This window comes from Monomorium pharaonis, chromosome 1 (genome assembly GCF_013373865.1).
Source record: "Monomorium pharaonis isolate MP-MQ-018 chromosome 1, ASM1337386v2, whole genome shotgun sequence".
Classification (NCBI taxonomy): Eukaryota; Metazoa; Arthropoda; class Insecta; order Hymenoptera; family Formicidae; genus Monomorium; species Monomorium pharaonis.
This window is the reverse complement of record NC_050467.1, coordinates 40,028,268-40,050,534: the sequence shown is the minus strand read 5'-3', so window position 1 is coordinate 40,050,534 and position 22,267 is coordinate 40,028,268. Positions and strand designations below refer to the sequence as shown.

Below are 22,267 nucleotides of genomic sequence, written 5' to 3'. Positions count from 1 at the left end.
GTTATCGCAGGGAACGGTGTGTCGCTTTCGAAAACTGGATACGCCACCACGAGAAAGCTAATCGAGAGCGAGAGCACGATGATAAGACTCAGCATAGGGATCTCTCTTCTTAGAAAATAGAGGAAAAATAAGACACTCAAAAGAGAGAGGGAGAGAGATATGGATAAACATGAGTGCGCACTTATGCGCGAGAAGAATCCTTTGCGATTTCTCTGAAAGCCACAGCGAAACGACGGAGTTTCTTTCTCGTTTGAATAAGGGCTCTCTTTTAAGTGTCTTGTCCGCTGTTATCTCTAAAGCTATAAATTCAAGCCCCGAGATGATAGTGGAAAAAATATCTCTTTATGCGCAACCAAAGGTCAAAAGCGGAATTAAAATATGAAAGACAAGAACACATTTAGATTGGGATTGAGGTAGAAAATTCTCACAGTTGAAAATTATATTTTTCATAAAGATAAAAAACGAACATTGCTATTGGTAACTCTCTCTTCGACAAACTCACTTATTGGTAATTCTCCCTACGCTGTTATATTATCGCCGCGTTTCGATCCTACGAGAGAATATAATATATACACTGGTATTCATAATGGAATACAAGAGGTTAAGTGAATAAGGAACAAAGAAATCTGAAGAGCGAGTATCGAGCACGAACCGTCTACCGACTTATCGAAGTATCGGTAGGTAGCGTCTTCTAAAATGGGGTTAGCGTTGCTTCTCCGAGGAAACATATCACCTCGGGACAAGAATCAACACTCACGCACCAATAATTAATTAGGTGCCTCTATATCTTCTCGCAGCAAAAAGAAACACGGTAATGTCTTTAATTACGAGTTCGCGTGTACTTCACAATTAAGAAAATTAATATTATAACCATATGAATACATACGAATGTATTCGAAGAGGGACGGTTCAAACCGAGCACCGAATAATTTTATTTTTTATTCTTAACGATAAAAAATAAAACCTAACTTTTGATTCTGAGAAAGTTTTTTATTTATTGTCATAAATCGCTTTGACAAAAAATGTTTTCATATTTAATTTCCATATTCTCTTCAAGAACCATATTCTCTTCAAGAAAAAAATAAAAATTATATAATATACCAAACCCAATATATTATATTTTTCCCATTCAAAATAAAAAATGAGGAGACATTCTAAATTCTAAAATACAGAAAGGGAAACAAATTCATTAACATAAAAAAATAATACTATTTATGTAATAGCAGGATCGACAAAATTGACAAAACCTTCCCTGAAAACATTGTAGACATACATTTATTTATAACTATACACATATGTTAAACTGTAATAATATCCTATCCTCCTATCTAAAAAAAGGCATGTAAAGTCAATTGCTCGCATTTCTCGAAGTTCATTGTTGTCGCTTTTCCGCGATGCCAATTGGTTCTCTCGCTGCGCTTACTTCGTGTTGCAAGAGTAGCTGTCATTGCAATTGAATTTTGACAGCTATAAAATTTGTATAAATATTATTTATACATTTATTGTTGTAATTTATTTTTAAAAGGTGAAAAATAAAAAGTTAAGTAGCGCGCGCGAAGCACGCGTCTGTGGTATCTAGTGGTATATAAACTTGAAATATTTTTTATATTCTTTGATAATAATGGTATAAATATTTATTTTAAATATTTTTATAAATGTTTATCATAATTTTTTTAATACCTGACAAACTCAGACATAAAAATATGTGAGCCAGGAGTAAGCCAGGAGTGAGCCGGGAGTGAGCCGGGAGTGAGCCGGGAGTAAGCTAGGAGTGAGCCGGGAGTGAGCCGGGAGTGAGCCGGGAGTGAGCCGGGAGTGAGCAAGGAGTGAGCCGGGAGTGAGCCGGGAGTGAGCCGGGAGTGAGCCGGGAGTGAGCCGGGAGTGAGCGAGTGAGTGAGCGAGGAGTGAGCGAGCGAAGAGTGAGCGAAGAGTGAGCGAGGAGTGAGCGAGGAGTGAGCCAGGAGTGAGCCAGAAATAAGCAAGTGAGCGACTGGCTGCCTGGCTGGCTGGCTGGTTGGCAGTAAGTGAGTGAGTGAGTGAGTAAAGACTGAGTAAAGAGTGAGTGAGTGAGTGAAGAGTGGACCAGGAGTGAGCCAGGAGTTAGCCAGAAGTGAGCCAGGAGTAAGCCAGGAGTGAGCCGGGAGTGAGCCGGGAGTGAGCCGGGAGTGAGCCGGGAGTGAGCCGGGAGTTAGCCGGGAGTGAACCGGGAGTGAGCCGGGAGTGAGCCGGGAGTGAGCCGGGAGTGAGCCGGGAGTGAGCCGGGAGTGAGCCGGGAGTGAGCCGGGAGTGAGCCGGGAGTGAGCCGGGAGTGAGCAAGTGAGTGAGCGAGGAGTGAGCGAGCGAAGAGTGAGCGAAGAGTGAGCGAGGAGTGAGCGAGGAGTGAGCCAGGAGTGAGCCAGAAATAAGCAAGTGAGCGACTGGCTGCCTGGCTGGCTGACTGGTTGGCAGTAAGTGAGTGAATGAGTGAGTAAAGACTGAGTAAAGAGTGAGTGAGTGAGTGAAGAGTGGACCAGGAGTGAGCCAGGAGTAAGCCAGGAGTGAGCCAGGAGTAAGCCAGGAGTAAGCCAGGAGTAAGCTAGGAGTGAGCCGGGAGTGAGCCGGGAGTGAGCCGGGAGTGAGCAAGGAGTGAGCCGGGAGTGAGCCGAGAGTGAGCCGGGAGTGAGCCGGGAGTGAGCCGGGAGTGAGCCGGGAGTGAGCCGGGAGTGAGCCGGGAGTGAGCGAGTGAGTGAGCGAGGAGTGAGCGAGCGAAGAGTGAGCGAAGAGTGAGCGAGGAGTGAGCGAGGAGTGAGCCAGGAGTGAGCCAGAAATAAGCAAGTGAGCGACTGGCTGCCTGGCTGGCTGGCTGGTTGGCAGTAAGTGAGTGAGTGAGTGAGTAAAGACTGAGTAAAGAGTGAGTGAGTGAGTGAAAAGTGGACCAGGAGTGAGCCAGGAGTAAGCCAGGAGTAAGCTAGGAGTGAGCCGGGAGTGAGCCGGGAGTGAGCCGGGAGTGAGCCGGGAGTGAGCCGGGAGTTAGCCGGGAGTGAGCCGGAAGTGAGCCGGGAGTGAGCCGGGAGTGAGCCGGGAGTGAGCCGGGAGTGAGCCGGGAGTGAGCCGGGAGTGAGCGAGTGAGTGAGCGAGGAGTAAGCGAGCGAAGAGTGAGCGAAGAGTGAGCGAGGAGTGAGCGAGGAGTGAGCCAGAAATAAGCAAGTGAGCGACTGGCTGCCTGGCTGGCTGGCTGGTTGGCAGTAAGTGAGTGAGTGAGTGAGTAAAGACTGAGTAAAGAGTGAGTGAGTGAGTGTAGAGTGGACCAGGAGTGAGCCAGGAGTTAGCCAGGAGTGAGCCAGGAGTAAGCCAGGAGTGAGCCGGGAGTGAGCCGGGAGTGAGCCGGGAGTTAGCCGGGAGTGAGCCGGGAGTGAGCCGGGAGTTAGCCGGGAGTGAGCCGGGAGTGAGCCGGGAGTGAGCCGGGAGTGAGCCGGGAGTGAGCCGGGAGTGAGCCGGGAGTGAGCCGGGAGTGAGCCGGGAATGAGCCGGGAGTGAGCCGGGAGTAAGCCAGGAGTGAGCAGGGAGTGAGCAAGGAGTGAGCCAGAAATGAGCAAGTGAGCGACTGGCTGCCTGGCTGGCTGGCTGGTTGGCAGTAAGTGAGTGAGTGAGTGAGTAAAGACTGAGTAAAGAGTGAGTGAGTGAGTGAGTGAGTGAAGAGTGAACCAGGAGTGAGCCAGGAGTTAGCCAGGAGTGAGCCAGGAGTAAGCCAGGAGTAAGCCGGGAGTGAGCCGGGAGTGAGCCGGGAGTGAGCCGGGAGTGAGCCGGGAGTGAGCCGGGAGTGAGCCGGGAGTGAGCCGGGAGTGAGCCGGGAATGAGCCGGGAGTGAGCCAGGAGTGAGCAAGGAGTGAGCCAGAAATGAGCAAGTGAGCGACTGGCTGCCTGGCTGGCTGGCTGGTTGGCAGTAAGTGAGTGAGTGAGTGAGTAAAGACTGAGTAAAGAGTGAGTGAGTGAGTGAGTGAGTGAAGAGTGAACCAGGAGTGAGCCAGGAGTTAGCCAGGAGTGAGCCAGGAGTAAGCCAGGAGTAAGCCAGGAGTGAGCCGGGAGTGAGCGAGTGAGTGAGCGAGGAGTGAGCGAGTGAAGAGTGAGCGAAGAGTGAGCGAAGAGTGAGCGAGGAGTGAGCCAGGAGTGAGCCAGTGAGTGAGTGAGTGTGTGAGTGAGTGATTGAAAAAGGGAGGAAGGGAGGGAGCAAACGAGCGAGCGTAACTAGATAAATATGTAGCTAGGTAGCTAGGTAGCTAGATAGTAGTAAGTATGCAAGTAGGTATGTATGTCGGTATGTATGTATGTAGGTAGGTATGTAGGTATGTATGTATGTATAATTAAACTTTACATTTTTTTATTCAAAATTGCAGAAGACGTTTGATTAATGTAAACGAAAGATAAAGAAAATCAAATTGTAATTATTATTATTTTTAAAGTAAAAAGTCAAATAGCGCGCGCGCAGCGCGCGCTTGTAATGTTCTAGTAATTATAAATTCTATTAAAATTCTATTAAAATAAAAATCTTTAATTTCTCGAAGGAAAGAAACGAGAAAGGCCGGAGATTATAATTATAATAATCCCACCACCAATGCCAAAATGCTGATGCAAGAATTATGCGTTTCTGCAGACCGAGAAAACAAATCACCGCCCAACGTAATGTTCACGGACAAATCTACGAGCGTCCTTCGACGCCGATACATCGATAACTTCGCGCGGCTGACTCTATTACCGCAACGTAACATATTACCGCGTCAACACGTACGTATAAACGCGCGTTTCTTAGATTCGTGGGATATTAAGAACTCACTCGCGAGGTGAGACAACTTTCTTATCGAAACTCCTAGCGAGACGAATGACGGCGAGCGACAAGTTTGCGAAACCTTGCGGTGAAACTCCGCGTGTTCAATCGGCAGATGAAATTGTCGCTCTCGATGCTCGCGCGCACGTGGGCGCAAGATATCCTCTCATACATACGTCACGGTAAACGTTTCTATAAATCGCGATGAATCAATCCTTCGTTTTCCGCGATTAATAGCGTTTTCATTACGATCGCGTTTGATGGAGCGATGGTTGATCTCAAGATCGCTTTAATTAATGTCCGACCTAGACATCTATCCGCACGAGAGACGAGGAAAAGTTATGATGCGCCGAGATCGCCATAACAGTTATATATCATATACCTATACGCACGCAGAAAAAATGAGTATCAAATCAATCATTGTCTCATACATAAACAAGAGGATATAAAATCTTTAAAGAATTTGAATTCTTAAACAGACATAATTTGCTCATTTTGTATAATTTTGTATAATTTTATTAAGACAAATTATATTCATCTTTATTCAATAATAATTTTCCTCGAGTTGAGAAGAAAAAATATCGAATAAACAGTATGTCTTTGAAACAAGACTTTTTAAATAATAATATTGAAATAATATTGAAATAAAAATGTATTTTGCCGTGAGGCAATAATCGTCGATTTAATACTAATTTTTTCTCTTTGTACGTTTATTACATGCTTCGACTTTTGTTTTCGGAGTTGTTTTTAACCGTCGAAGTAATTAAATTTATCCCCGCGTTTTAAGTCACAGCGAAAGTGTATTGATACACCGAGGAGAAAAGCAATACTTTCGATGGACACCATCGACGTCCGTGAATGAAGATGTTGTAAATCACGCAGAAAGCGCACGTGATATTTCTCAAGGAGCTGCCGAGTAGTAATCTCATGCAATTACGTCCGCTTTCGAAAGGAGAATTCGAAGATCTATATGAATCCATTTAGAGCGTAATCTCGGCCTAAAGTCTTCATTAACGCCTCTCGAACGCCTCGATTCCATTGTAACAATCGGATTTACGTAATCGCGTGAAAATAAACGAGCACGAGAAGAGAGAGAAAGAGAGAGAGACTACGTATAGCGGTATACATTACAAGATGCTGAGCATCTCGAGTTCCTTAACGTTGTTTATAAGTGCGAACTAGCAAGGAAACGCAACATACACACGGTTATCCTTGACTGAAGATTCGTGTGTCCATACAGGGAACAGGCCCGCTGCCAAATTCGGACGAGTTTGTCTTCCTGGACCGTGCCTTCGTACACCCTAATTTCAAGTTGCTAAACTTATCGAGTGAATGTAGACTTATAAACGTCCGCACGTCGCGTCGGCTTGCTGGGACCCTCTCAAAGACGTTATTCATGAAGATGGTATTGTGCAACTGCCGACTAAACGGCTGCGTGAGTGACTTATGAATCGAGATTCCCACACAGAGAAAAAGATTTCTTTAAATTTAATAAACCGTTTTGTTCAACCATTCCAAAGCACATATTTCTTTGCTTCTAATAAATCTAAAGAAATCTATAAAATTTATTAAAACCAAAGAAATATATCCTTTGGAATAGTCGAACAAAATTGTTTATTAAATCTAAAGAAATCTTTCTCTCTGTGCAGAGATCGTGAGACGATGTGTTAACACACGATCACCAAAATCAAATTCAAATGTATCCTATTCTATGTTATTTCTTGTAATGAATGTAACAGATTGACAGATTTTATGATAAATAGTGGTTGCATTCAGCAGAAAATGCAGCTTTGCAGCTGTTGCAAGATTCTTTAATACATAATTGATTTATACATTAATTTAAATATTTAGATCCGGCAGAAATCTAATTTTAAAATATTAAAATGTTTATTTATTTTAATTTTTTTAATATTTAAAATTTTTTAACAATATTTAAATCTAACATGAAAACATTTAAAGCACTTTTGTTTAAGTATTGAACAAACACATACAAGACATAAACGTTTTAATATCTTAATTAAATACTTCTTTTATGAGTGCAATAATATTAAAACAATTTACAATTGCAAAGCTAATTTTCTTGCAGAACGCAACCAATCTAGTTGTGTGCTAAGAATATCGGTTGAGTTGCAAGGTTCTCTTCTCGCCGCTTAGAAAAAACAGCGACAAAAACACCGATGCGAGCATCATTAGTCAAGCTCTTATTTTTCGCCGGATAACGTAACTACCGCCCACGGGATGACATAACTCCATCGCTTTGTATATTTTCGATCTCCGTATTAATTTGTAGACACGGTTGTGCCGCTCTATCGGTATCCAGCAGCTGGACGTAATTACATAGTTATTAGCGGCATATAGCGTTACTTCACGCCTACGTTTAAAAATCGCGATGCCAATCTCCGTGAACAGCCGTTTGCTGCTTCTCGTTTAAATGAAATTAAGTGCGCGATACGAATAATAACTCTTTGTAGAGTTTATTTCGATAAGAAGCGTATCGTTCGTTTTAGACAGCACGAGTGCGATCAAGATTACTTTAATTGACGTATATTACGTTAATCTACGAGAGGCGCGAGAAATATTTACTAACATATTCTCAGTTAGCGTTAAAAAATTTAATTTCAGTTATACGTGTGTCAGACATGCCTTTTCCATGCAGCGATACGATAAACGTATAATGTTCCCGCTGACACGAAAATAGTATTCAGTCAATCAACATGTCATTCAGTCAATCAAGATAAATCATGAAAAGGAAACATTTTTTTAATGTATTCCGAGTTCGAATCTGTTGCCAGAAAAATTCCATCAAGTCGAATGATTAAATTATAGCACGTTGTTCGATTAACAGTGTAATTTTTTAAGTTTTGAAAAAGTTGTTAGAGGCTAGTGTTTTAACCGAAGTACAAACAACGGCAACCAATTTGAAGATTAAATCGCAAGGAAAGGAAGTCGATCGAACAATAAACACAGCACGGTCCATTAAAACCGATTGGGGGGGAAAAATCGAGGCGCATTATGCGCCAAAGTCCGTGTCCGAAGTCAACGACCGAGCAACAATCGAGCCTAATCTAAGGACGAGCGGCGAATTGGATCGCCATTAGAGATCTCGTACGTACGCGCGTACGTCTACATAACCGCACGGCGGATTAACCGTGTGGCGAAAGCCGGGCGTTCATCATCGCACGTCCGTCCGGCTCGTAACGCGAGCGCGTAGGCGTTCTGCTCATTACAGAGGAGACACGTGTAACACACGGACTTCGCGCGACAATCGCCCGACGCGCGACGATCCTCGAGATCTCGCGGACCAACCGTCTCTCTGGACCGCACACACGGCGATCCTAACGTACGGTCCGTTATCCGCCGCGGCTAATCGTACATCTGTTCGCATTCAAAATGACAAAATGGGATGGCGGAGGAGCCGGAGAAAATTAAAATATGTGCCTCCCAACGCTTCGAAAATTCATCGAAGATCATTAAGAAGGTGTAATATAACAGGAGGAAGAAGGCGGCTCCTCTGCTATCCCATTGTGCCATTTTAAAATTACTTCCGGCGAACCGCGAAATTTACACAGAAAGAGAAAGATTTGCTGGGTCAGGCGCATTTCTCTAGTCGTTTTACTTTTTATACGTGGCTCAACGTTGCGTGTAGGTGGTCGTTCCGCGAGAACGTGCCGCCATAAAATGTTCCTTAAAAGGAGCCGATAAAGTCGCGGTCACCCGCGCATCACAAAGAGAAAAAGCGGTATCATCGTGTCCGTCAGGATGCAAAAATTCAGTACGGCTACACAGCGTTATGTGCGTTTTATGCAAAAATTCTTTCGCGTCACATGCATTTCCATGCATTTCTCTTTCTGATTAATGAAATTGAACGTTTTTGACACACTTGTATAGAATACAATTTCTGTTGAAATATAAAATAAGTAAGTAACTACATATTATATTACCGCGTCATTCGGTTTTCATATAATTATTAAATTGATGCAAAAAACTCGTCTTGTATTTATCACTAGTAAAGTTGAAAACGAAATTTCGTCAAAATCGAAACACAATTTGTAAATTCATGGACCTGAGTATACGTTTTTTTTACGTTTAGAAAGAAATTGTTTAATTTCATTTTCAAAAAACTTCGCTTTTCTAACTTTATTTAAAGCTTACATTAATTTATTTTTTTAATTTACTTGCCTTATTAATAATTTTTTTATTTATAATTTGCTACTACTACATTTAATAAAATATATTTAATATCTATTCTATTAGGCTAATACAAAAGATTTGTCTTCTTTTCTCGCCGAATGCTTGGTATACGTGCTCGTGCAGCGTTAACAAGAATGCTCATTGATTTCTCGCATTGATTTCTGATTTGCTACTTTTCCTGCTCGAATAGAAAGTATCGCTTTATGCGGAATTGCTTGTGTCGGCTCTAATTAAGGATTCTTCGTCCGTTGCGAGGTAGGTATTCTGAAATTAGTGTAGCGAGCGTCGAATGCATTAGTCGTACCGGACTGCGCCGACATTTTTTCCTTTTGTACTTTCAAATATCGATAATCAACTATCAGTTTCAAGAATTTTTGTATCTGTAATTTTTTACTCAAACTTTTAAAATAAGACAACGGTCTCGGCAATTATGGCACATTTGTCATCAACTCGTATCTTATCGTACAAACTTTCACAGAAATTCCAGCACAAATAGTGGAGGAAAAAAAGAAGATTTTTAACCGATAATTCTATCGCGTTCAAAATATATATCTGCATCCGTTAGGAAACGAGATAATGACGGGCGTCTTATCCGATAAGACGGCCACTCAAAAATTATTATCGCGCATGGAGGAACTTTTCATTTCGACAGTGATCGGGGGAAAAAGAGAGATGAAAAGAATGTGCAAAAATACAGTCGGCAGTGTAGCCGCGGGGCTAATTAAAGCCCACACAAACAGAGCGTGCCCGTCCAATTACCGTTCTCGAGGAGCACGCGTCCATACGGCCGGTTTGTCTGTCCAGCCCACTGAAAATACTGTCGCGAGTTGCGTGGAGTTTCATTCCGTCTGTCCTACAAAGTCAATTAGAGAAATACCTGGGAGCAGAGATTTCCCCGTGCGGGGGGTCGACGCGGGAAAGTTTTAAGATGGGGAGGGGCCTTGCAGCCCGGCACGCTTGAGATGCGTGCTCGAGACGAGGGAAAAAGAGACAAGGGGAGGACTCTCTCGATCGATAAGGCAAGGTAGAATTCGCATGCATACAACCGTAACGCTAACTTTCACGGCCTTTAATCACAATTGCGTCCGTATACATCCGCACGCACGTGGCACTTAACAGATGATGAAGGTGTCGTCGCGCGGGGAGCGAATCTGACGTTCGCGAGGCAAGATTAATGAGGTGTTTCTATTTCTCCTTTTGTCCACGTCTCAGCTAACATCTCCTGATACGTGACATGGATATACTCGGTATGAAATGGACTCGTCGATTTTTATTAAACACGCGCGTCCGATCAGCAGGTAATGTGATTATTTTCAACGGCGAATGGCGAATATGCCGCCGCGCGCGTTCGCGAAACTTTGTCGGACGCGCGGAAGAATCGTTCAGCCTGCAATTTGACTTATTTATGAAACGCGCGCACGGGCGGGGAAAATTAAATGTCATCGGGCGAGGCGAGCGGGCGACGAGCGACAGGGTATTTTACGCTCCGATTGTTGCACTAACAAAGCGGCCGGCTGTTCGTTGCGGCTCTCGCGAGTCACGATCGCCGCGAGTGCGAACGGGAAGTTGGCTCTCGGAAGGAGCCGGGTGTACTTTCAGAGGCGGTGGAAACCTGCCCGGTGATCCCTCTCGGCGCGCGGCGCGTTCAGCAGGCAGCAAGATTAAAAGAAACGATTCTCGAGGCGCGGTAATGCGCCGTTAGCGGTAATAAGATTGAGGTAATAAGCGGTCGTTTTGGAGCGTGACCATCGCGCGTAGGAGTGTTTGTACATACGTACGTCGCAATGCATGACGTTCCAGGGAACGAAACCACGGAGAAGGCAGGCAGGTAGGCAGGCAGGCGCGACCGGTGCACCGGGCATTCCTCGCACCGCCGCGCCGCGCCGCGCGATCCGCGCGGAAAACGCAAATCGACACGTGTGTTGCGCCGTCGGCGTCGAAAGTCCACCGGATTAGCATAAATCGTCGCGATAGCGGACGGGGAAGTCATTGACGTCGTTTCGCGGGAGAAAGCACGAAGAGGAACGCTCTTGTTTTCGCGCGTCGTCGTCCAGCTCGCGGCCGAGAACTCCTACCGATTTATTGCCACGCTTGTCTACCATCAGGGGGTCGATCACGTACAACGAAAGAAAGTGGCTGCTGATTTGACTACATCTTTCAACTTGATTAAATTTCTTCACTTCAGATATCTACGTATTTCCATTAATTATGTAAATATTTCAAGTTCAAGGATTTTATGTATCTAACAAGGGAATCTCGCAAACTCGAAAATTCAGATTTTAATGAAACTTGACATAAATGTAAAGGGGGTGAAAACATGAATTTAGAAATTTTTAGTTGGTGCCGAAAAACGGTTTAAAGGGGTGAAACCACCCTTCAAAGTTGAGATGATTTTTGCAGTTTTTCGATATATGTCGTAAATTAAATAAAATATAAAAAAATGTTTCCTACGAAAGTTTTACAGTATTAATATCTTTATTTAACTAATTTTATTTAAAAATTCGATATTTTCTGCAATTGTCAGCCTATTGCAGAAATTAATTTTTACAACACTCTGTGTATTTTAAAAATTCATCACGATTGCGGAAAACGATGAATTTTTACAATACACAGAGTGTTGTAAAAAATAATTTCTGCAATTGGCTGACGATTGCGGAAAATAATGAATTTTTACAATACTCTAACAAGGGAAGGGTGGTTTTACCCCTTCAAACCGTTTTTGGGCATCAACTAAAAATTTCTAAATTCATGTATTCACCCCCCCCTCTACATTTATGCCAAGTTTCATTAAAATCTGAATTTTCAAATTCGCGAGGTTCCCTTGTAAGTGAAATGTATAAATGCTTGAACTAGAGAAATTTAAGCAAGTTGGAAAATTTAGAACTAACTGAAATTAACTTTCTTCTAGCTTAGGTGAAAATGTGACAAAAGTGAACAAATTCACCAGATGTTGACCAAATAAAATGATAGTCGACCCCCAGGTGGACAACGCGGTTTGGCGATAGTGCGTTGCATTCATTAATCTCGCCGCAAATCGCCCGATGACTGACAGCTCTATAAATTCGCGCCCTCGCGCTCGTCGAATGAAGAGTTCTACATTCAGTGACGAGGAAAAAATATCGACGCGCTATTGAGGTATCGTAAGCGTTTCTAATGCCGAAGCCGTAAAGACTAATCTGAAGCACCATGAAGTTTATAGAGTAGTTTGTTCCGCGAGCTTTCTAATACATGTGCGCACAGCAAAAAAAAAGCATATTGTATTTGAGCAGGTATTACTTGTTTCAAGTATTTTAACTTTATATAACTGCAAATTACAAGTTCGTCATGAGCATCAAATTTATTCGAAATATATTCTTAATCTTACTAAGTTAATGCTTCAGTCGAGAATATTTTGAGTTAAAACGAAAATTTGATTTGCTTATTATTCTGACTTTTCTTCAATAATTTTATAACATAATTATACAATAATTATATTCTATTTTATTACAAATACTTTTACTTAATAATGAGTTCTCTTCAAATTCGTGAAGAATGTATTTTAAAGCTTTTATCAAGAAAATATAATCAAATCTTTAGTTAAACATTACCGTTACTTAAGAAAAGGAATATGACTAATTGCTTTCCTTAGCACAGAAATGATATTTTTCTTTGTGTATATTGTGGGAAAAAATAGATCGACTTCACATTTTGTGAACAAGAGCGAAGAAGAATGTTTGTTTTAAAATAGGTCACGAGAATCCGTAGCGCTGCAATGTGCAAAGTTAATAAAACTGCTGATGCGCGTCGTGTCCACATTGCACATATGCACACGCATACATATCTTCCGGGAAACGGATTTAAAATTGTACACGCGAACGAACGCGTCTGGCACGATTCGCGCGTTCGGTACTATCGCCATTACGTCGATATCATCGGTCTTCGCACGTTGTAATATTATTACCAGCTGTTACGAGAGATAATGAGCGCGCGTAATGTATTTTAACGGATTCGACGGCAACGAGCGTCTCGCAAGAGGAAAACGCCGGCAGTCTTTTTCGCTCGTAAGGATTTTCCACGTGCTGAACTTTCAGAACCGCGAGTATCAATGCTTCATACGGTAAAATGCAATTCACCGCTCTGTTTTAATCCTAAAAGTTTACATCAACTTAGATTTTCAATGAATTTTTCAATTTATCTTCAAGTTTATTATATAATTTAACGACGGCGTTAATTACCAAGTGTTTGTTATTAGCCGAGCGTTGATCGTCGTTGTAGTTAAATATCTAATTTCGCAGAAACGAGCGTCGCACGTTTTAAGGGCACGCTTAATTGCAACGGAGACGAGTCGCACTGCGCGTACACATGAGGTACAATAGTAGATATACTCTTGGTTGTAATGTTCGGATAATGAGCTTCGTAGAGGCAGGCCGTTGCCCGACGCCTTAGAAATTCTTTAATGACTTCATGTCGCAGTGCGCACACACTGTGATATGTCATTTGAGCTTCGTTCTGCGAGAGAGCCCGCCAGTCATTCGTCAAAGTGTCGTGAGAAAAAGAGAGAGAACCGTATGGAAGACGCGATCGGGTAGAAGAAGACTACTCCTCGTGAAACTTCCATCGCAATCGCGAGGACTAATTAACGAAGATTTTAGAAGTGTGAAATATCCAAATCGCGACCTTCTTCTGATTTATGATGATTACTTTTTGGAAAAAAAAATGAGAGTTTTAATATCAAAGCAACGATAATTATGGACAATTATTTACCTTTCCGTAAAGATTTAATAAATTAATTTTCAAGCTTTACACTAGTAAAAATTCACCCCAGCGAAAGTTTCTTTTGTCTCTTACTTTTGAAAATTTCTATTTGTATATAAAATATTTTTGGCATATTAAAAAAAATTATTGCTATAATTATATTTAAAAATTTATGATAATCTTTTATTTTTGACACTGGAAACCAGGCAATTTTCTTTTACTTCAGATTTAGATTTAATTTAATTTAAATTTAATTGCCAAAGTGTATTTAGTGTTGAAGATTAAAAAATTGAAATAAATACTCTTTTAATTTTGAAAAAAAATTTTATGCTTTGTAATTAATTGAGAGGAGTGTCAATGATATTCGATTCTTTTTCAGCTACGCGTTTCAAATAGCGTTAATGCACATGTCACAGAATATTATTTCCATTTCTATTCCTGGACTGATAAACTAACTGCAGTGAATAATGAACGTCATATTCGAAGTAATTAGCTCTCGAAAGGAGGATATGTAAGCGCAGATAGCAATACACACACTCGTTAAAAGTTAATGAAACACATCGACCCTCGCTTTCTTAAACAATTGATAAGGTAAGCAAATAGTTGGCAGCTTTTGTTTTCAAAATAAGTAACACATGATAAAAGATATTGTTTAAAAAATATATGTATAAATGTCGCACACCTCTGTCTTTGTACATCGAAGTATACCATAAGTTTTTGACACAAATTATGTCGTAATCTGTATTCTGCCATGCTTATAGACAATGTAATTAAAATATACATTACCAATAGGATCAACTTCCAACATTTATCAATCATTTTCATAATGGAGAAATGCTCCATTTTCCCGCAATGTAGAGACAAATATATATTCGATTGCGAAACTAATGTAGGTCTCGTAAGTAGAACATGCAGATGAGACAATTCATTAAATATATGTTAAATATATATTAATTAAATAGATATTTATTAAATTTATATTCAATTTGCATGTTAAATTAATAAAAAGTATAGCATTCTATTTAGATAGCAACAGAAACGTCGCGTCATCAATAATCGTGTCAGAATACAAAATCATAATGACATACAAAATATACAAAAAGATTAACTAACGGCACCTAAAGTTTTAGATCTTTTCTGATATGTATATTCGTCGAAGTTCCTCTAATAATTTATGTCAAGCTTACAACAGCGAAACATTTGATGAATTCGTGAATCATCGAACGTTTTCCAAACTTAACTCTCGTAATTTTAAAGTCAGACCTACATTTCACGAATAGCAATGTCATCGAAAGTTATTCAAAATCCTCTTGTTTCCTCCGTTTCTTTACACGAGGAGTCGCTTCTTTAAGCTAAAAGCATCCATTAAAGACTACTATCATCCTGACGACACGCGCTTATCACGAGCACAAATACTGCGCGTATTATCCAATATCAATAAATAAGTTTCCCCTCAAGAGTCGCAAATAACGTTATCAAAATTTCGCGCGATCGCAAGATTAGCCGGCAGCTTACCTGAGGAATGCTCGCGAGGGACATCGCTCATCGTGGTCGCTTGTATAACGGACAAAATTTCTCGGTTTCTGCGAGTTCTCTCTCTCTCTTTTCACTCAATTAATAATCGAGCACTTTGTGCTCCGACCGGCAACGATCCGTACACGCCGATCATTCGATCACGACTGCAGCCCTTCGATGCCGGCGCTTCAGGAGAGCGAGCCCGCGAAGGAAAGGGGGAGATATCGTCGACAGATCTGTGCCCCTACCACGTCGCGCTCGCAAACCGACTCCGACAGACCGCTATTGTGAGCGCGACGCTCGCACGGAAACGCACGGGATAGCAACGAGCCAGGACGTGGCACGGGATAACCGTCTAAGCCCTTACTAAAAGTTTTAAGGTCCCTCGAGCCTGCGTCTGTTACATTAGCCGCATATATCGCGGAAATTGTCGAGCGTTCCTACCGAGAATTTCATCCCTTTCGTACACTGTTATTTCAAATGTGTAAAAAATGTCTCATTCGTATGTGTGCAATTTCCACATAAAAGTAACAGCAAAATGTGCACAGTTAAACCACACATTTAAATATATCTTTTTATGCAGTATAATGTATTTTTACACGGGAAATTAAATCACATATGCAAATGGGGTATTTTTACACATCCAAATTTTAGTGTACAGTTACTGGAGATTGATTACAGGCAAAAGTTCCTAGCGAATTCTATCGTTATGCGTAGAATAAATGAATTATGCAGCTTTTAGAAAATGCCAAGTAAATAACATAGGTTTTACATCGCATTTGTATTTAACAAGATTTCAATTATTTTCGTATTTTAAAAATTAACATTTTTATATAATAAATCAGTTATAGTAAATATAACTACTATTTAAACATTTACTTGCTATTCTCTTAAGGTAGGTTGTTTCAACTTCTTGATAAACTTATCTATTAGGTAAATATGTGTCTGTCTTTATTTATTTAGAAAAAAAAGTGAAGATAGACACAGCTTATCTGATAAGTAAATTTACCAAGAAGTTGGAACAACCGGCCCTTAATAATGTTAATTAATAGCTGACAATTTGCATAACAAAAATAACTATAAATATATAAACATATAATTAGCACCGAAAATAAATTATAGTTAAGTTATAGTAATTGCAATCATTTTTTTTCTTTCGATGGTCCAAGCTTCTCCACATTATGAATAAGAATAATTGTTATAACGCTTATAACACATAGTTACAAGATAAAAAGTAAAAGAATAGCGCAAAGACAAATTTATATAGTATGAAATCAATTTTCGGGTTGCCAGAGTCGTATCCCAAAGATCGAGCCCCACCGGGGAGAACGTAAAAGGTGTGCGATTACTTACGCTACAGCGAGTTCCTCTCAAAGGGCGAAATACCCGTGGCCCGTGAATAACGACGCGTCGAGCGTGTCAATCGTCATCGCGAGTCCTCCGGAGAGATCGTCCGGTACCCTCGTCGAGCACAGGACAACCACGTGCTTGCGTGCCGGCACCGTCCCGGCGAACGCGGTGACGACGTGGATACGTGGATGCCCGGTTCGGACGAAGCGCATCGGGGCACTGCGTGCCGGCGCGCAGAGCGCAGACGCACCCGGTGCGTGCGCTCCCCACCGTCCGCGCCATTCATCCCCGTGCATTCACGGCGAGGAAGGACGCCCGACGAGCCGCGTGTGAGGGGATGAGAGAGAGATTCCTCCCGGCGAAACCCCCCCTTAATCAATACTCGGCGTCCTCCGCGCCGACCGCGAATACCCTCGCGAAGTCCTCTCTGGACCGCGCGCGCGAGGGTTGAGGGTTTCGGCGTATCAAATAAAATGGGGATACACATTCGCGCCGGGACACGCAAAAAAAAGAAAGAAGGGACGACTGGCGCGCCGGTGCGAAGGACGCCGTTTGTATGCGCCGCGTCAAGAGAGAGGAGCAAATAAATGGTCTCTCGTCGAGACTGCGGTCCTTTATGTAACGATCAGCCCGTTGTGTGCGCGAGAAAGCGCCGACGGCTCTATTTTTGAAATGGGTCGATTCAATGAGATATTCTGCAGGAGGAACCAACCGCGTTTAAAACGTCGCCTCTCCCGTTCGAAAATATGAACCGCGTGAAAGGTATAGGGCAGGAAATCAACGTGTGCCGTTTTACGAAAGAGAAATCTGTCTAGAATATTATAAAACGAATGCACTCCATCTCATTTCGCATCTCGACAAGCGATTCCCAATTAGAGGGAAATCACTTGGAGAAGACTGCGCCCTCCGTCTCCGAATCGGACCCTTTTCTATTTACGAGGGGAGGGGAGACCACAGGAAGAAAAATGTTCGCGCGGAAAGCGTCGATTTCCCCGAGCGGCGGCTAACGACGGCCTCAATTAAATGCCGTTGCATTACGTATCAAACAAAATCAACGGCTGTATCGATTCCCCGAGGAGCACGACTGACCGCGTTATGTCGTCAGGAACGTTAATTAGTGAAACGAGTTTTACACTGCGTGTTGTGGAACAATGAGATAAAATGCAACTACTTAATTGCGAGATTGTATCTCTCTTTTTCTTTAAGGAAAAAAATAAACGTTCTCGTTAAAAGAAGCTGTGCCAGTGAGCGGAAAAAAACTGCTGATGCATTCGCGGATTGATGGGGAACTGGAGACTGAACTTCGTATGCAAATGGGACGATTCGATTCGCGAAAATTTTTCTCACGATCGATCGATGCCGTAATCTTAAATCGACAGTCATCGGTCATCGATTGCACGCCAGCTCTATTACTAACGATCCGTTTATTGGTTCCTTTTCCTGCCAATATCAAACGCGGCTATAAAACGTGCCTCACAATGCCGCGCCCACACGTGTTCATTTATGAGCTACATAGGGACGTCAGGATCTAAAATGTCATGCGAGTGAAAGATCAGATATTAAGTATCCTTAATATATGTGCCAATAGCAATAAATTCCTAATATGCTACATGATTTCGTGACTATACGGAGAGAATTTTCTCTTAGAAATTATCCTGAAAATTATAGTAATCATGGAACAGCACGGATTTCGAAGAATTTTAATATTATTTTATTAGAGCTTAGTAAAATTTTTTTTAATCAAACTATTTTATAATGTAAATAGCTTATATGTTATAAAATAGTTTATTACACATAATTTTGAGATTAAGTTCTAAAAACAATGCTCTCTGTGTATTGTAGAATATCGAAATAGTGATTACAAATGAGATCAAATCTTTTTACTATGTCTCTCTTTCTCTTTCTCTTTCTCTCGATCTCAATCAAAACATTCCATTATTAATCAAAGACTGCTAATCATGAGATTCAAGATAAAAATAATCTCAAAATAGATACTCTCAAATTTTGCAGATTACTACTAACAATTGAATATTAATTGAAGTTAAATATTTATAACTTTGATGAAAAATCAACATATATGCGTAATATTAACATTTATACTTTTCTAACGTAAGGTACCTCAAGGATAGGTTAGACGAGAAGCTTGGCGTGTGGGACTTCCTTCTTTGTAAATGTAGCTTATCCGTTGAACATCGTGTAACATTGAAATTCTATGCAATCACACGATAGCATCTTTTCCCTTGGCAAACACAACATAACTACTCGAAAAAGGCGATAGATATTCCAGGCATCCCTCTCTCATCCGTACGCGAAAGGCGAAAGACGAGTTTCCAGTTTTCAATTGTCTCCTGAGCGGTTGCCACGTTCGTGAAACCGGAAGCAGATCTGTTAGTCACAATGCCTATGCGTATTTTTGCTATCGTAAATATATGTCTCTATATAGATACTTAACAGGATTATGTGTCTAGGTGAGTTAATATATTTTTTAATTAAATAAAATGAAAGTAAATAACTTATAAAATTTAGTTATATTGAAAGTTACATAAGAAAAAATTAAAAATTGTGTTTAAATTAAGTTAACTTATGTAAAAAATTAATTTTGAAAAGCATTATTTATATTAAATTGAAACGTAATTTTTGAAATATTAACTTGCTCTAAACAATGAAACAATTACAATATAAATTATTATATAAAATTTCTAAATTTAACATTTTATTTAGGAATTAAGTGTATATAAAGTAACAAAGAATTGTAGTTTTTTTATATACAATTATTTCTTAATACAAATACATTTTTAATTAAATAAAAATTTAATAAAGCAGACTTATGTGTTTTTTATGCATGCACTACGTCGGACTAAGAAAGAAACGACGAAGGTGCACTTGTGGTAGCAATCAAAATGGGATTAAAATATCAAAAATGTAACCTTCTCGACGAGTAGGCTGCACAGTAAAAAAAAAAACCTATCACAAAGCAAATGTGAGATACGCTTGGTACGGAATTACCGCATTATACAGCAAGACGCGCCTTCTTCCGCTAACGAAACGTTTTCTCTGTAATCATAAATAATAACACGCATAGATATATCCTGAAACTGCACGGACTCTGGATTTGAAGTAGCGGTATAATAAAATGCGTGCATACGGAAATAATGTCGATATGTGGTAACAATCAAACAACGGTATAATTGGAACATAATCCAAAAAGAAATAACTGTCGATCAAAATATCTTTCAATATTTAATACGGTGAATTTTTCGATTTAATTAATTTTTACTTCGCGTATTTCGGCAGTATTACACGCGTTATTTAATTTGAAGTATAAAGATATCCTGAACATGCCGTCGTCCTTTAGTATATCTGAAATTCGTAGAAGAGAAGTAAAATTCAAGTCGAAAAATTTAGCGAAGATGAAATGGTGCCAGGAACTGCCGGTTGGCGTGTCTGAAGACTCGGTCCTAAGCTCTGCCATGCACAGATTATTACAGCTTTTATCGATTGTACCATGCTCCTATTGTTGATATCTTGTCGCCAAACATTCAATAAGCTAACGAATTATTTTCAAATGTCTCCACTCTTGCACAAATATCAAAGCATTCCTACGACGACAAACATTATGAGTTCGCATGACGTTTAAATTTGCCAACAGTGTATAATAGCACTGAAGCTATTATTCAAGAAGTTATTTCTAATACAATGTTTTAATAAAGAAGTAAAAAGTTAAAGAAATTATTTTGGAATATCAAAGCTTTTATACTTTCTACGATTTATAATTATTTTATGAATTTTTATTTAAAACAATTAATTGTAAGACTAGTTACCTAAGAAGCAGAATCACGAAATATTGTCGTGTCTCGCGCCAAGTCACGCACAGCAAATAATAATGTGGACCGTGTATCAACGCGGCTCTAAATGAGAGTTTCTTAGAATTTTGGGATCGCAGTAATTCTAACGACTGGACCAACAAATTTCGAAATAAATATTTATAAATAGATTAATCTGCAGCAGACATTTGAATTATTCGGAATGATTCTGATAATAGTAGCTAATTGGAAATTACAGCTATATTTCTGTACAAAGATATACTGTATCTTCTAATGTAATGAAAAATATGTAAAAATACTGATCAAAAAAATAATGTCTATTGCCAAAATTTACATAGCTCTCGACGTAGTCGGGAAAATAATTGTAGTTTAAATTATTTCAAAATAATTCATTTGAATTTTTATATGTTAATAAATTTATAATTAAAAGAAAAGAAATAAATAAATATTGCATAAAAATATTTTTTGTACATTTTTTTCTAAGAAAATATGTAATTAGAAAATATTTAATTTTATATAAAAGGAAAATGCAAGAATTAATTTTGATGCTCCTGTGCAGCACGGACACACACCAAAAAGAATTTATTTATTGATAGTGTTGACAAGTGGATAAGGTCATGTAGTTTTACATCCACCTTTGGCGCAGATGCTAGCTAGTCAAATATTAATCGCACAATAAAGAGATGCAATACGAGAACTATCGAGATTTGTCGCCAGAATTGTCATAACTATCCAGCACGACACGTTTTTTCGAGTGTCGTGCTGATTTCGCGCATTTAAAATTATGTGCACAATTTTAAACAGTAGAACTTAAAAAAAAATGCAATTAAGAATGACGATAGAAATTTATTTACTGCCCAGAGTCAATTTCGTAGGCCACGATTAACGTATCGCGATTTGCGTTCGAACGAGTATGGATGTTTAGATACGCGTTCGAGCGAATTGCAACGCAAATTTAATGTAAATAAGACACTTACCGATTAAATACTTTGTGATATCACTTGTTCTAGCGGTGGCGGTCGTTCCACATTCGTTGCATTCTGAAAATAATGAGTAAATGTGAATTAAAATGAGGCGGTTTCATTTATCGTGCGGATTAACTTCGCGCGGTGATTCCTTGGCTCTCTTCGCGGAGTAAGAAAGACATAAAAAATAGCCATGGCGCCATCACCCGGCAGCGACAGATTACACACATTTATCAACCCAATTATCAATCGCTACGCAACAGTGGCTAAATCGATAAGGTCTACGACCTCCTTACCCTGCGTAAGATGCCTAGGAATGAATTATCAGACGAGACAATTCTATGCATGCACGTAACCCGCACACCAGAAATACGTTGGCGCTGCAAGTCCATATTTAAGAAAAAAAAAAAAAAAACTTAAACGATTGCTCCTTCATTGCTCCATCAGAATCCACAATTGCTCCCTTTTTAAAATTAATAATTCCTTTTTTCCATACAGCTATTATAAATAGTTTTATTAAAAATAAAAAATTTTACGTTTTTTGTTAATATTTCAAAAAGTATTAATTTTAAAAGGGGAGCAATTGTAGATTAGGATGGAGCAATGAAGGAGCAATCGTTTAAGTTTTTTTTTTTTTCTTAAATATGGACTTGCAGCGCCAACGTATTTCTGGTGTCATTTTAGATGTTTTCATCCACCAGCGCCTCTATGTGCACAATATGTGCACATTGAACTATGTAGTCAAATATCTATGAATCCCGTAGGTAATGTGTATGACTTTTTGGGTCTCTTCTATGCTATGTCCACGTTTATTTGGTTCTGTTTCATGCTATACCCGTAAATTTTACAATTATATGCATTCATATTTTAAATCTGTTTTATGCAAA

The 22,267-nt window shown here is 40.1% G+C and overlaps 1 protein-coding gene across 5 annotated transcripts in view; it reads right to left on the bottom strand.

Moving 5' to 3' along the window:
- Positions 1-22,267, bottom strand: part of LOC105828712 (growth arrest-specific protein 2) — a 38,888-nt gene that overhangs the window by 16,413 nt on the left and 208 nt on the right. Inside the window, exon 2 of one of the 5 annotated variants that reach the window (XM_036287213.1) lies at positions 21,393-21,455. The gene's annotated coding sequence lies outside the window, so the exon portion shown is untranslated. Of the gene's footprint in view, positions 1-15,241; positions 16,244-16,594; positions 16,844-18,709; positions 19,029-21,392; positions 21,456-22,267 lie in introns of those variants that run through there. The other 4 variants (XM_036287249.1, XM_028191338.2, XM_028191337.2 and 1 more) reach the window with 4 other exon arrangements.